This window comes from Oryctolagus cuniculus, chromosome 12 (assembly GCF_964237555.1).
Source record: "Oryctolagus cuniculus chromosome 12, mOryCun1.1, whole genome shotgun sequence".
In the NCBI taxonomy this organism is placed as follows: Eukaryota; Metazoa; Chordata; class Mammalia; order Lagomorpha; family Leporidae; genus Oryctolagus; species Oryctolagus cuniculus.
The window spans coordinates 45,651,356-45,668,289 of record NC_091443.1 but is presented as its reverse complement, the minus strand read 5'-3'; the positions used below and the strand labels follow the sequence as shown (position 1 = coordinate 45,668,289).

Below are 16,934 nucleotides of genomic sequence, written 5' to 3'. Positions count from 1 at the left end.
AATCCAGAGTCTCACACACTCATTTCCCTTCATCAAATTTACTGAGATAGAATATACACTTTTAACGTGGCATGTGGGAAATTTAAATACATATAATAAGATTTGGGACTTTTGAAACAATGCATTTTGAAGTAATTCTATGACTTTTGGGAACTTGGGCAGTGGTGAATGTGTTTTGCCTATGAAATGGATATTAATTTTGGGAGGGCAGAGGGAAGACTGTGATAGGCAGGATAAAGCCCTCCAGCAATGTCTCCAACTAAATCCCCCGAATCTGTGAGTAAGTTATAGCAAAGTGGAATCAAAGTAATATAGGGAACTGAAGTCACTAATCAGCTGGCACTGGATATAGAGACTACACTGGACTCTCCCAGTTGGCACAATATCATCACAAATGGAAGAAGAGTGAAGCAAAAGAGTTAGGGGCAGAGGGATGCAAAATGAGAATTATCCAACTGAACATTGCTGCTTTTGAAGATGCCAGGGAGCCAATAGCCAAGGAATGTAGGCAGCCCCGAGTAACACCAGAAGGCAAAAAAATCTTCTTCCTCAGAGACCACAGAAAGGAATGTAGCCCTAAAAACATCTCAAATTTTATCCCTACAAGACCTATGCGGATATCTGACTTCCAGGACCATGAAATAAATCTGTATTGCTTTCAGTCAATAGTTTTGTGGCAGTTTGTTAAAGCAGCCAAAGAAAACCAAAAAAGAAGCCCTGTTACTTTTTTGTCTCTTAGCTCTGTAGAGTTCTACGCTGCAATTATGAGACAAATGTGCTGTTGCAAATAATGCATTGTTTCTTCTCATTTGCCTGCTCCCTTTCATATTTTCTTGCTTTCAAAAATGGTGAGGTGGGACCAGAATTGTGGTAAAGGAAATAAGGTTGTCACTTGGAATGCCAGCATCCTATAAGGGCACCAGTTTGAGTTCTGGTGTTCCACTTTTTTTTTTTTTTTTTTTTTTTTTTTTGTATTTGACAGGTAGAGTAGACAGTGAGAGAGAAACAGAGAGAAAGGTCTTTCTTCCATTGATTCACTCCCCAAATGGCCGCTGCGGCTGGAGCTACACCCATCTGAAGCCAGGTGCTTCTTCCTGGTCTCCCATGCAGGTGCAGGGGCCCAAGCACTTGAACCATCCTCCACTGCCCTCCCAGGCCACAGCAGAGAGCTAGATTGGAAGAGGAGAAACCAGGACTAGAACCCGGCACCCGTATTGGATGCTGGTGCCTCAGGTGGAGGATTAACCAAGTGAGCTACAGCGCTGGCCCCCACCACTTTTGATCCAGCTCCCTGCTAGTGTCCTTGGAAACCAGCAGAAGAGGGCCGAAGTGTTTGGACCCATGCCAGCTACATGGAAGACCAGATGAAGCTCTTGGTTCTGACTTTGGCTTGGCCTAGCCCTGGCTGTTGTGGTCATTTGGGGGGAGTGAATCAGCAGATGAAAGATCTCTCTCTCTCTTTCTCTCTTGCTTTCTTTCCTCTTTTAATTGTTATTATTTGTTTAATTGAAAGTCAGAGTTATACAAAGAGAGAAGGAGAGGAAGAGGGAGAGAGACAGAGGTCTTCCATAGCTGGTTCACTCCCCAGATGGCTGCAACTGCTGGAGTTGCACCAATCCAAACCAGGAGTCAGGTGCTTCTTCCAGGTCTCCCATACAGGTGCAGGGGCCCAAGGACTTGGGCCATCTTCTACTGCTTTCCCAGGTCATAGCAGAGAGCTGGAAGAAAGTGGAGCAGTTGGGACTAGAACCGGTGCCCATATGGGATGCCGGCACTACAGGTGGCAGCTCTACCCGCTATGCCACAGAGCTGGCCCCCTTGCTTGCTTTCAAAATAAAAAATCATTTTTTAAAAAACTGGTAGGTTACTGCATTAAAGCCCCCAAAACTTTATTTAGCTACCACTTTCAATTTTTCCCACAACAAAATTCAGTTTTCTTGGGTTATATTAAAGTTGACTTTTTGACCTCTTACATTTTTTTCATGAGAATAAGTGAGAAGTTTAAAGTTAAGAAGGAAAAAGAGGAGAAGTGAGAGTCTAGGAAAATGTATTCTGCCACTGTCACATATTTATATATGTCCATAAGAGAGATGAATAAATACTGTCACACTGGGTGAAGAGAAAGGTGAATGAGTTGTCCATGTCACAGTCATAAACAGTGTCTACATGGGACCAACTCTGCCTTCCTCATGTCACCAGTCAGTGTGTATTTGAAAAGGTGTTATGACAGGCATTACTCTCCGTTGCATACTAAGGAATATGAACCAAGCTGAGACACTGATTATATTTAAATTATTAGGAGGGCACTTAGATATGTTAAGTAATTATACATTTAAGTATATTTAAATAAAATCAGAACAAAACATTAAAACTGATAAACGCTTCTTTTTTTTTTTCCCAGTTACGTGGCCCTGTTTAAAAGTCAAACCTGCCCTCATGGATCATAGTTCTGATTCTGCACTTTCAGTTCAAATTTGCAATTTATATTCAAGAGCTCACATACTTAATGGGGAAATGCTTTTAAAGGGATTAATACAGCCAATAATACTAGCAGTATGCTGAGAAAATGAGCAGTTAAGCTTTCCAAATTGCTGAGTATAGATGGTAATTCTCAATTACACAACCAGTGACATTTTCCATGGCAAAAATCTACACTGAACTTAGAGACCATGAACAAACTGAAAGTGAGAAATAGCAAAATGGACAAGGATGATTGTACACAATACAATACTCATTGAATCATAAAGTGTGTATGTCTGTGAGTGCCAGTATTCATGTAATTAAGAATTGATGTATATAATTTGACTTAATGGTTCTCTATCACTCTAGGTCATGCAGAAATATAAATGTCATATCTGAGCATATCAATATGGTTTGGTGATTATTATGCATATTTATAGAGCATCAGTTAAAGTGAGGATGTCGAATTATGCACATTTTAGGAGACAAGATAAAAATAAGAATCTTCTTTAGCCTTTATTTCAAAAGTTTTTTCCTAAAACTTCTCTATGCTTAAAAGAATACGACTGGGTGAGTCTCATGAAAGTTACTTTATTTCCCCGTATCACTTTCAAGTACTGTGAGGAAGTTAGCTTGTATCCTTCACGTATTTACCACCAGACTAATCTTCCTAAGAATCCACTTTTGTCAATATCCCTCATTTGCTTTAGTAAATGGCTTTTATGTTTCCCATGATATTATTCCAAAAAACATTTTTTTGAACAGAAATTACATGAAAGATAAAGTCTTGGGAAATGGGCTGGGAAGGGGGACTTGAGATGCAAAGAGAAGTGAGATGCGGGGAGCTGAAGGCCTAATAAAGTATATGAAAGGTACACAAACACAATTATAGAGAATCCGACAAGTGTTTTAAGTACGGAGGGGACTTGGGCTCACAGCTGTGTCTTAAAGGGTACACGTGAAACTTAAAAGGCAAAGCTGGGAGGAGGCAGATTCTCCAGACGGAAAGAAATGCTCAGAATCAAAAAGTGAAAGGACAGCTCCAAGAATGGCAGTTGTTCAGTTTGGCTAGGTCTTGGAATATCCAAAGGATATGTACAGAAAAGCTAGATGCACAGAGAGGCCTGGATGTCTGCTTAGGGAAACTATTTAGCAGACAGTGAATGGGAAAGCAGTGGAGGTTTCCCATGCCAAAGGTGGTACCAGATTATGGCCAGGGTTTGAAGACTGATGTGTAGGCTGTACTGCAGAGAGAATGCACTGCCGAGAGGACAAGAGTTAGAGAATGTTCATTTGGGAGTATAGCAGTGAAAAGAGAAGACACAGAAAGCACAAGTTACAGACTAGCCAACTCATGCCATGAGAAGGAAGTGAGAAGAATGGTCTGTGGTGATATTGAGCCTTTACAACTGACTGGAAACCAGCTGGTGCCATTAATGATGACCATCAGCAGATGTGAGTTGAGTAGGTATAATGAGCTCTGTTCTAGGTATGCTGAGCTGGAGTGTCTGTGGCTATCCAGGGGCAGATGACCAGCAGATGGTGAGATATGTGCTTTAAGCAAGAGGTCAGGGAAGAGACTGGAATTAGAGAGATCATTGCAAAGGAGGCCAAGTGGAGTTCTGAGAATGGAAGAGCCAAAAGCAAGTAGAAGGCAAGAATTCAAGATAAGTTAAGGAGGAAACAATGTCCGAATACAAGAGTTTTTAAAATACTATAAATGGTGAAATGACGTCTGTTGAGTAGAAAATGGACTGATAAATAACAGTAAATAAAATTATACATGTGACATAGATCAAGACACTGGTAAATACTTAGTAGATATGATCTCATTTAATCATGACTTTAAACCATGGTGAGGTAGATTCCAATACCATCATCACCAGTGACAACTGGGGAAACCAAGGTCTTTGAAATTTAAAGAATTTGTGAAAGGACACACTGCTAGCTAGTACTGACAGGACAGGGATGTGTCCTGGCAGGGCCGCTGACCCCATAGCTGTTTTCTCACTTAACAAACCACGCATACAAACATGTCCCAAGGCAGTGGGATTTCCTTAGCTGAAATGTCCTCACATTCAACACTAGCCTGCAGACTCCAGTTCTCAAGAACCATAATTTCCAGGCAGTCTCTCCTGACACTATCAATATCTTCTCTTCACACGTATATTGCATTTGGTCTTCAAGAAAGAAATTATTGGGGCCACTGTTGTGGGGCAGTGGGTTAAGGCCGACACTGGCATCCCACATGAGGGCCACTTAGAGTTCTGACTACTCCATGTCTGATCCATCTCACTGCCAATGTGCCTAGGAAAACAGCAGAAGGTAGCCCAAGTCCTTGAGCCCCTGCTACTCATGTGAAAGACTTGGATAAAACTCCTGGCTCCTGGTTTCAGCCTGGCCCAGACCGAGCCATTGTGGCCATCTGGGGAGTGAACTAGTGAATGGAAGATCTCTCTCTTGCTCGCTTTGCTCTCTTCCCATGCCTGCCACCCCCTACCCCGTAACTCTGCCTTTGAAACAAATATTTAAAAGATAAAATTAAAAAGAGAAATGGGCAGGCATTCTGGTATAATAGATAAAGCTGCTGTCTGTGATGCCTGCATCCCATGTGGTGCTTGCTCAAGTCACGGCCACTCCACTTCTGATACAGCTCCCTGCTAATGCGCCTGGGAAAAGTAACTGAAGATGGCTCAAATGTCTGGGCACCTGCCACCCATGTGGGAGACTCGAAAGAAGCTCCTGGTTTCTGGGTTCCACCTGGCCCAGCCCTGGCCAGTACAGCCAACCGGGGACTGGACCAGTAGATGGAGGATCTATCTCTCTCTCTCTCCTTCCAAATAAATAATAAATAAATCATTTTAAAAGATATAAATTATTTAATTTCCTGCAACATCCCAAGTTATGTTCCAATAATTTAAGTCTACTGTTCTCAACCAAGTAACAAATAGTTGAGACACAGATTGGCACCTTTTATATTTCCTCTGAATTCTACAGAGGCCACTTGTTTTCAGTGAGGGGCAGGGTGTACCGAGAGGAAATATTTGTTATGAATTAACCCATGTCTTCACACTCTAAAGGAAATCAGAATCAGACTGAGGATTGAGCAAGCAGAAAACACCCCACTCTATGAATTTACTATGATGATCAATGAAATTTACTATGAAGACAATGGAAAGATATCTCAGCCTGGAAAAATGTACAGGTCTGAATGGACAATAACTAGGAAGCAAAGCCACTGCTCTCTGGGTGGGGCTGAGGCAGACTGTCCCTTGCTAAATGTTCTGAAAATACACGAGGCAGCTCCTTTAGTTATCATATTCCTGAGACTGTTAGCAAATTAAGGCTTACAATTTTTCCAGTGGACATGTAGTTTAAGCGTGTGTTCGAAGCCTATTTTGACTTGGTTTCTGAATTCTGAAAGAACTCTTTCCTCCTTTGTAGAGAGTATTCCACAAAAAGCAGCTTTCAAACAAAGCTTTGCTTTTCTAGGTTAGAAAAAAACAGGGAACTGTTCTTTGAAATAAAGTTTAGACATACTCCAAAATCTAAGCTCCTCAGATTCCCTGGCTCATGTCCATCCAGCAGTATTTTCAAGTTACAGGGTTAAGATACTTTCTTAGCATTTCCCATTCGATGTGCCAAGACTAGCCCATTAGACAGAAGCTCCACTACCCGTGGCACTAGGGATACCTTATTTTAATAGAGACCATCCTCCTTGACAACTTTTAGGATGGATGCTGTTTTCTTGCTTCAAGTGCTTGTTTTCAGCTTGCTTAATTATATTTGATGATGTTATCTGAAACGTATTTGAGAGAGTGAATGCCAAACTAAATGCATTTAAAAACCACAGTTTCTTTCATCATCTTGCAGTGGAACTTCACTCTAACAGAAGTGATAGGATAGCACATCCAAACATTTGAAAGTTTTCATTAAAGTGAATAAAAGACCACAGAAATGGAAGTTGATGGCACAAAAATATGGATGGTTAAAACTCAATCCACTAATATACATGGTGATACATCTTTCAGCAAAAATGACGGATCTTTGTAGGCAAACAGCATCCTTCATGGAGCCTTAGTTTAATATTTTAGAAAGATAACTATAATTTAAAGAATGAGTGAAAGATATGTCTTTATTTTATTCTCACGTGTGTGTTTGTTATGTGTTAAGTGTATGTATCAGTCTTTTCTATGCGATACTGGACCAGCTAACTATAACTCAAGTTCAGATGTTTATGCTAAGAAAAAAAATTTCTATTTTGGACTGTATAGCTCTCATCAGCATTTAGTTTTAGTAACAGAAACTTTTTAAACTCAGAATTTCTAACAGTAAGACAGATTCTCATTTTGATGATGACAGCTGATTTGGAGAAAATGTTTATTTCCATTTTAAAGTCTTCAAAGATGAACACATAATAACTTCCCATAGTAACTGTATTATAAGGGGGTATGCATGATGTAGTTTTGGACTTAGTTTGCACAATTCTTAAAAAGGGCTTCCTATTTTGACAGTTTTTGAAACAGGATACAGAGGTCCTGTATCACTGATGGCTTACGCCCTCCTGTCTTCACCCTGCTTCTCTTAATTTGTCTTCTTTTCAGTTATTTCTCAATTGAATAGGAAAATGTTCCACAATTCAGCTGGTGACACAACTACTTGATGTGCCTGGCTTTGGTGGGTTGGACTCACATGCACCAGGATTTTCATACAAGAGTCAGAGGAGGTATTTAGAGGAATGGCTACAGGTAGTGTGCCTAGTTGAGAGAGGGCTGATGGCTTTAAGTTGATATTGCCAGTTATGCTTCCAAAGGATTAGCAACAGACACTCAATCAGAGCTGGGCACCTGCTATTGTTTGACAGGTTTCCATTATAAAGAATGGTAATTCTTAGATTCCAGGTAGGCCATGTAACTCTACTAGCCACTCAGCCAGCTGTATGACCTTGGATAAATTAGTAAACTTCCCCATACCTCAGTTTTCCTTCTGTAAAATGGATATGATCATCTTATTATTTATCTAACAGAATATTCTGAGGATTTTTTATAACATGATCAAGATAGTACATGGCACTTGGTTAAGTACTTAAGACAGAAATCTATTATTCATTGCTATTCTCTTACTTGAGGTTACACAAGTCTGATACTGACCACAGTACAGAGCTTACCCTTAGCTGTTAACAACACAACACAATTTTGTTGTATTTCTGCCTTTCAAATAAAATGAAAATAAACAAATAAATAAATAGATGTTAAAGAGTAAAGTTCTATTCCATCCAGATAATACTTTATAGGAGGGCTAGTATTCTGTAGGGGTAGAACTCCATGAATTAGCAGTGTTCAAAGGGTAAAATATGCTGATCACTTTTTCTGCACCTACTAATTATAAACTACAACAAAGATTTCCTCTAGTTGTCATTAGATTCACAAACTTTAAATGTATACTTAGAACAGTCTCAGCTAGAACTGTGAAATTTATAAAGAAGATTTTCCCCTCTCTACTCCCTACATTGGTGAAAAGAAAGCCTTCCTCCAAGAATTTTAAAGATGCACAGGTAGATGCCTAACCAGAACACACAGCATATTGAACTTTCATGGAGGTGTATAAATCCAGTATCTATAATGTGAAGTTTAACTCACACATCCAAACTTTGAGTACAAGTTAAGTCTTACAATATATTATGGTATTATAATGCTTGGGATCACTAATTAATTTAGCTCTCAGCACTAAATTTTCATTAAGTAGAATTCACAACAGACTTTCTAATCATTCTTAAAGTTTTGTTCCAAATAAAATGTAGACAGTTCCAAGAGCCTTTGGTCTATATGTACATGTTAGATGATTTTATTTCTACCTTTAAATCTCTCTGTGTACATTCACAATGATATACACAATTAAATCTCCTAGAGCTTCAGATTGGCTTAACACTTAACCTCAGTCATAATTTGAAAGGAAGAGAACTCCATGACTTAAGTATTTGGTTTTAGTCAAGGAGATCCTCACAGAATGGACGTTCTTAGTATGGCTTTTAGGGGAAGGATTGTTTCTCTTTAAGTAAGAGAAGGAAAGCAATTGCAAAATTTGTGGTCACTAGAAAAGGACTAAAATGTTATGTTTGGTAAAAAGTGAAAGAATTATATGATCTGAAAACAAATAATAATATTGTGTACTCCAATATAGCTAGAAGTGGAGATTTTCAGTATTCTCTTCACAAAGAAATAATATGTGTCTAGCTGATGGATTTGAAATTACCCTGATTCAATCACCAATGGATTCATGGTCAACACCAGGAAAGAACCTAGTGATATTGCATGGTCCTGTACTTGGCCTCTACATTTGCTTACGTACAAGAGTTTTTGCTTTTGTTTTTGTTTTCTTTCTTTTTTATTTTCAAAACAGTATATTGGATGATACAACAAGTGGCTTAGCATACACAAAACTAAGAAACTACAGCTGTTTATGAGACATAAAAAGAAGTTTCCCAAGTTTTGAAATAAAACTTGGATTACAGAATGGAACTGATTCCTTTGTTTCACGTTTTCAACCAAGATTAATACTTCAAAATGCATATAAATATTGCTAATGGGTATGGGGTTTCTTTTGGAAAGTAAGTCAGCACAGGGGACAAGGCTGTGGCAAAGAGGGTTAAGCTGCCACCTGCAGTGCCGGCATCCCATATGAGAGACAGTTCCAGACCCAGCTGCTCCACTTACAATCCAGCTCTCTGCCAGGCCTGGAAAAGCAGTGGAAGACAGCCCAAGTCCTTGGGCCCCTGCACCTGCATGGGAGACCTTGAAGAAGCTCCTGGTTCCTGGCTTCGGATAGGCACAACTCTGGCCATTGATATTGCCAGTTATGCTTCCAAAGGATTAGCAACAGACAATCAGAGCTGGGCACCTGCTATTGTCTGATAGGTATTCTATTATAAAGAATGGTAATTCTTTATAATGGGATGAACCAGCGGACGGAAGATCTCTCTCTCTCTCTGCCTCTCCTGTCTCTCTGTGTAACTCTGACTTTCAATTAAATAAATAAAAAGAAAGTAAGTCAGCCCAAAACCTCTAAATTATAAATTTTAAGTGAGAAATTTTATGGTTCATGAATTGTATCTCAATAAATATTTCCTGAAAATGTCTATAAAGAAAATGAACAAAAATGACTGAAATTTATGTTATTTCATTTCCTTCTGTTTGAAACATTCACTGTTTGCAATTTTTTGTTTTCTGTCATTTGCTAGGGAGTTTCTGTAAATATTTCTGGAGTTTGAGAGACATAATTGGCAATTGTGGAAATGAGTGGTAACAGATACCGAGCCTCAGTGGAAGGAGACAGTAGAGACTAGAGGATTTTGTAGAGAAATGAAGACTTCATGACCTATCAGAAAGGAGGCCAGCTACTCCAGGTGTGACTTTCAAAGGGTGCTACCCGCAAGAACCAGTTCTTTTAGATTTTTCTTTTTTCTTTTTTTATTTTTTGACAGGCAGAGTGGACAGAGAGAAAGGTCTTCCTTTGCCATTGGTTCACCCTCCAATGGCCGCCGCAGCCGGCGCGCTGCGGCCGGCGCACCGCGCTGATCTGATGGCAGGAGCCAGGTACTTATCCTGGTCTCCCATGGGGTGCAGGGCCCAAGCACTTGGGCCATCCTCCACTGCACTCCCTGGCCACAGCAGAGAGCTGGCCTGGAAGAGGGGCAACCGGGACAGAATCCGGCGCCCCGACCGGGACTAGAACCAGGTGTGCCGGCGCCGCAAGGCAGAGGATTAGCCTAGTGAGCCGCAGCACCGGCCAGTTCTTTTAGATTTTTCATCTGGAGCCCAGACTGTCATGTGAAATCTTCATGTTCTTAAATATTTGCTCTAATTTTCTAGAAATAAAAAGATTTCTTGGCTTAATAAAAACACATCTGTAGTCCAAATTTGGCCCATGTACTGACGATTTATAGCCATATTTTGACACATACTCAAAGAAAAAAATCACATACCCATATTTAAATCTTTTGCTTCTATGAGTATATAATTTAAAATCACGGTGTCAGGAGATAATACATACGGCTGTATCTTTTGAAAACTATTCTTACATCATGCTCCAAGGAAGATGGCCTCTTACACTAAGATAAGAAACAACAGCATTAAACACAACTCTCAGTGTTTCTACAGTGCAAGTGAATATAACATATAGAGGAAATGAAACATTTAATTCAAAGTTAAAATTTCATGTGCATTACCATTTCCTGAAAATCAGGATGGTCTGCAGCATGCATACATACAAAAAAAAAAAAAAAGATTTGCTTTTGCCAACATTTTAAATTTCAGGAAGCAGTTTTAAGACAATCACTGATTAGCAGTATGTTAACCCATGACAAACATCTGTTTTATTAAAATCTATGTGCAAAACAGTCTTTGGGAAAGGCAATAATGTTGTAAGATGAAATTTTATTTCATGAATTGGCCTAAAGAAATTTCAGATAATCATACTTCAGCTCTTTTTCATTTTTTTGACATGATTGTGCTTGAATTTCTCTAGCAGTTTCAGCAAATGTATTTTTAACTTTAACAAACAGTAAGCTTTAATGTATTCCTGTTTGACATAATGAAATTGCATAACTCCCACAGCTTTCCACTTTTTTGATATTACATAAGAACCCTGTAATTTTATATGCCAGAGAAGACAGAGCACCTGAGAATAAATGCCTATTCAAACTTTTAGAGCAATATCTGAAGATGCACTATGCATTTCTAAAGTAACTTGAGGTCAAAATTCACAAGAAAACAAGAGATTCTCAAACATACTTTACCAAAATGTGTTTTTGCTGATTATACCTTATAGTTCAAATCTTCCTAAAAACTGTTATCAGTGGTTATATGGGTTATATGTCAATGCACAGAAATTTATAGTACTAACCTTGTGTTTTCCCACTTCAAAGATCTGGATATTTGAAACTCTATCTTAAAAAATCTGTAGATAATATTTGAAATATAAATAAATGTTTCTAACTACTATTATCTAGATAATGATATACGATTTGAACTTTTGAATTTATTAAAATTAAGAGAGGGATACATGTGTCTGCAGGATGTAATTTTTTAATGAAGAGAACAACAGTATCACTTACAAGGAAACCTTTTCTATCACTTTGAAATTTTACAAAGCAAGTTTTATCAAGCCCTGTGAAGCTAACAAGGTAGAAATAATTTATTAAGGAAAAATCACAGATAGATGGTAAAGTTTGGCCTTCTGAATTAATTTCTATTTTCCGAGGTACAACTTAAGTTTAAATACAACAGGAAATTACCTTTCCAGTTCCTTTCTAGCTATTTAAGAATGAAATCTTTTATTACTCTTGAAATTAAGAGGGTAGGCCCTTCTTGTTGGAAGCATCACATCATAGGCCTTGCCATCCTGTGCATGCATTTAGAGTCATGCTCCACCCAACAAGTATCAGCACAACTTGATAGTCCATTTAATCATGGTGCATCTTTCTGTAGATTAATGATAAAAATCATTAAGTATCAGCCATGATTCTACTTAAAAACAAATCACAAGATTCAGCCTACATTGCCTTCATGAAGTAAAGGAAATTGTGTTTGAGATGAATTAGAAGGCCTTATCCATGGCAATGAATTATTATAATTTTTTTGATCAATGATTGGTATTTATTGGAGGAAAGTTCTAATTTGTTGCTTATCCTTATAAGACTATTTCTATATATCAGAGTATTTCTAAAAGTGCAAAATTAGAATTTCTTGGTCAATGTCTTTCCACTTGGAATCCGGACTCTCTGTCAAGTTGGCTACTATCAAGCTAACAATAGAACTTCACCAATTAACTGATGAGCCAGCAGTATGTGAAGCTGAACAGGTCCTTGCACCCTCAGTACTGTACCCAGTCCCGGGGATTTGCTTTTTTTGACAATATGAAAAATAAGAAACTATACTGGATTCATCTGCATTTCTTATAGTGGGTTTGACCATTTTATTTCAAGTGTTTATTGTCTTTATGTACTTTTAGTTCTTCTTTTTGTTAACTGTTCTATTTTGTGAATTTTCCTTCAATTACATTGACCTATTATTTCTGCAGGAAGCTCCACATATATCCTAATTCTTAATCCTACCATCTAAAGTTTTCTCCCATTCTTCCACTAGTGATTTATAAAAATGTTTAATTTTTCTTTTTCTTTTTTTTTAAAGATTTATTTATTTATTTGAGAGTTAGAGTTACACAGAGAGAGAAAGAGAGAAAGAGAGAAAGAGAGCGAGAGAGAGAGAGAGAGAGAGAGAAAGTCTTCCATCGCCTGGTTCACTCCCCAGTTGGCTGCAATGGCTGGAGCTGCAACGATCCGAACCCAGGAGCCAGGAGTTTCTTCCGGATCTCCCATGTGGGTACAGGGGCCCAAGGACCTGGGCCATCTTCTACTGCTTTCCCAGGCCATAGCAGAGAGCTGGATCGGAAGTGGAGCAGCCAGGACTCAAACCGGCGCCCATGTGGGATGCCAGTGCTTCATGCCAAGATGTTAACCCACTGTGCCATAGCGCCAGGCCTTTCATCTTTATTTTTCAGAAGCTTAAATATTTTAGAAAGTTCTAATCTGGCAATAATTTCCCTTGTGGTTTTAGAGTTTTATGTCATGCTTCAAAAGGCTTCTACTTTTAATGTATACCTCTTGACTGTTTAGAGTTCATTTTCTAAATGCATATTCAATTATTCTAATATAACCCATGTATAATCCATTTTTTTCTAAATAATCGAAATGAAACTAAACTTTTATACAGCTACGTCTCTTTCATGACTGTATTTTCTACTGATTTCACTATCTTTAAGGCAAACTTCACAGTTTTAATTAAACTTTAATTAAACTGAAAATAAGCTTTATTTCTGAAGACCTACTGAAGGAAGGAGTTTACAATTTAATTAAATAAATGCCTATTATGTTTTGATATCTGGAAACATAAGTGTCCCTCTATTGTTCTTCTCTTGAAAGGTAATTTTTTAATTTAAAATTTGGTTATGAAAACTTCAAACTTGAAGAAAAACAGTAAACTCTCATTCTTAACATCAGATGAGAAAATTACCAAGATTTTACCGCATCTGTTTTACTAATCCTCAAATTTTGCCCTTTGCTGAAGTATATAAAAAAAATTCTAGACATTTACTTCCACAATTACAAATGCCACATAGACCTGTGATATCATTTAGTCTGGCCCTGCCAAGGCAATGGCAGGTGGGACTCAAAATTCAATATGTCCATAGCAGGCTAATTTTTAAGTTGATAATTTAATATGGCCTGCAAATGATGGTATAAGATAACTAAATGGTCCTAGCCAGAAAATAATGTTCCCCCAAACCTAAATGAATCTTCCAAAAAGCCTTCAAAGAGGGCAGAGAATATGACCAACGTCCATCTGACTGCAGAGCCTTCACTACTACACACTAATCCTTCTCAACTTCTTGATGCTATTTTAATATAATTCTCAAAGTTACTGATGTGAGAGCTTGTGTGTCCCCCAAAACTAACTAGTTTGTTTTGTTTTCAATGAGACACCCAAATTTACATTCCATAAGTCCAATCACTACATTTATTCATATATTTCAAATGAGTAATTTTAAAATATTTTAGTAGCTGACATAATAAAAAAAGTTGTAGGGCTTGACAGTCTCTCTCTCTGTCTCTCTCTCTCCCTCTGTCTCTCTTTCATATACACATACACACACATTTAGTCCTTGCAACATTTTTCTTATCAAGGCTAAAGATGCAGTATTGTTCCATCAAGAATATCACTGTGAACATGTGCAAATAGAGAGAGTTCTCCACTGACAAGGATGAGAAATCTCTACCACATGGGAACAAAACATACTGTACTTCAGAACTACAAGATACTAAAGCCAAGTCCTTTGAATTACTCACAATGACACGTTATTCTCAAAAGAGGATAACTTGAATAATCACCTTCCTTCAGTAGGTCTTCAGAAATAAAGCTTATTTTCAGTTTCTTGACTCTCTAACCTTTAATGTTCTACAGATCTTAAGCAATCAAAAGCTAGGACTGTGCATGAAAGACTTTTGTGCTATTAATACAAAACCCTCCCTTGTACTCCTTCCAACAAACTTCCATCATCTTGGTGAATAGAAAATCCAAATTCTACCTTTTTTTCCTTTTATTTCTAATGAGATAATTCATCTACCCTATAAAACACCCATTTAAAGTTTATGAGTTTGTGGTTTTCAATATATTCATAATATTTTTCAACTATCACCACTATCTAATTTCATCTTCTCCCAAAGAAACCCTGTAACCATCAGGAGTCACGTGGCATTCGTCCTTCTGCCAAGAACATGACGGCCACTAATCTACTTTCCATCTCAACTGGATATGCTTATCCTTGACATTTCATTTAAATGTAATTACCCATTTTGTCATTTGTGACTTGCTTCTTTGATTTAGCATGTTTTCAAAATTCATTCATGATGCAGCATGTATCAGTACTTCATTCTTTTTATAGTGGAATACTATTCTACTGAATAGACTTACCACATTTTGCTTATGAATTCATCATTTAACGGACATGTAGGTCAATGCACTTTTTGGTTACAATGAATAATGCCACTAAGCATTTGTTTACAGGTTTCTGTGTGAACACATGTTTTAAGTTCACTTGGGTATACATCCAGCTGAGGACTTTTTGAGGAACTGCCAAACTGTTTTCCAAAGCAGGTACACTATTTTACATTCCCAAAAGCAACTTATGAGACTTCCAGTTTTTCCACATCCTTGCCAAAATTTGTTCCTATACATCTGTTTGATTATAGCCATCCTACTGTGGGCATGAAGTGGTATCTCAAGTGCTTGTAACTTGTGCTTCCTTATTGATTAATGAAGTTGAGCACATATGTGATTTCCAGCCAGCTCTGCATCTTCTCTGCAGAAAATTCTACTCAAATGCTTTGTCCATTTTTAAAATTTCCTTCCGCATTTCTTTGTAAGGCTTTGAAGTTCACTGTAAATTCAACCCACATATTCTTCATTCTTCTTCACTGATGATTATTTTACAGAAGTCTTGTTGCTAGATGTTGTTAATGCTATCAGTTATAAAAATCCACACAAATATCTATTAAAAGAAATCTGCATACCTGAAATACATGAAATTTGTAAAACTTAGATAAAATTATAAAAAAAGAATTTGTTTTTTGGATAGACAAGTGAAAATGATAATGGTCTAAACAAATCATCATCCATATAAAATTTAAGTTCAAATCTGATTTAAATGCCCAATATGACAATCAATGCAGAAGTTTAATATATTCAGGAATAATTATTTGGCAATACTTATTGCCAGATATTGCACAAAACTCTGGGAATGATGATAAGAAGAAAATTTTAACATGTAAGTGCTTTTTAGTATCTCAGATGATCTTTAGCAAAAAATCCATAAAATTTTTTTTTCACTTGTAAATTAGATGACTACAGCCCCTTTCCTCATAGAAAGTCATCATCTATAGAACCAGAAAATATTGTAATTATAAATATCATTTGAATGATCATGAGGGAAATAATTGGTAGTAAGAGCTTTTTAACCCAAACTTGGGATTTCAGGTAAGACTCTTTTTTGGAGGAGGATATATGAGTGTAACTTGAAAAGTTTATGGAAAATGAAATTAAAAGATAAATTTAGCTTGGTGCAAAAAATTTTTGCTTGAAATCCCTTCATAGATTTTTCTTAATAAGCATTTCCCACAAAGTTTCTGCAGATCTCTTATATACGTGCTGAGTCTTGAAAAGTGAATAAAACTTAGGTAGGCCTATAAAAAGAGGATGGAAATGTATGTGGATAGAACATGTTGAAGGACTAGCACGTGTAAAAGGGCACTGGAAGCAAGATAGGGCAATACAATATATTAGAAGAAATGAAAAAAATCCCATATGCTTATATTCAAGCATTGGGTCGAGTAGGGTGTAGAACAGAGAGCCATATGGCTGAGTAAAAAAGCAGAAGTCAAATCACAAACAGTTTCACGTGTCATGTAGGATGATTTATCCTCATGCTATTGAATGATTTTATACAGAGGAATGGCCTGGTGCAATTTGGGTTTTAGAAGGTAATAAATTTCACAATAGAAAATAATGGAAGAGAGGAAACAGCAAGACAAGAGTCAAGGAAATCAGTTATGAAGCTATTCCAGTGACACAGGTGAGAGAACATGGTATTTGAACTAGAAAATAGTAACGGATGTGCATTTTAATTAAAAGTTTATTATCTTTTATCTTTTATTTATTTATTCTTTTTGACAGGCAGAGTTAGTGAGAGAGAGAGAGAGACACAGAGAGAAAGGTCTTCCTTTTCCGTTGGTTCAACCCCCAAATGGCCACCACGCCCAAACCTCTGCACCAATCTGAAGCCAGGAGCCAGGTATTTCCTCCTGGTCTTGCATGTGAGTGCAGGCTCCCGGGCCACAGCAGAGAACTGTACTGGAAGAAGAG

At 37.6% G+C, this 16,934-nt stretch overlaps 1 protein-coding gene across 2 annotated transcripts in view; it reads right to left on the bottom strand.

Annotated features, from left to right (window-relative positions):
• Positions 1-16,934, bottom strand: part of PRKD1 (protein kinase D1) — a 358,025-nt gene that overhangs the window by 106,031 nt on the left and 235,060 nt on the right. The gene's annotated exons all lie outside the window — the stretch shown is intronic.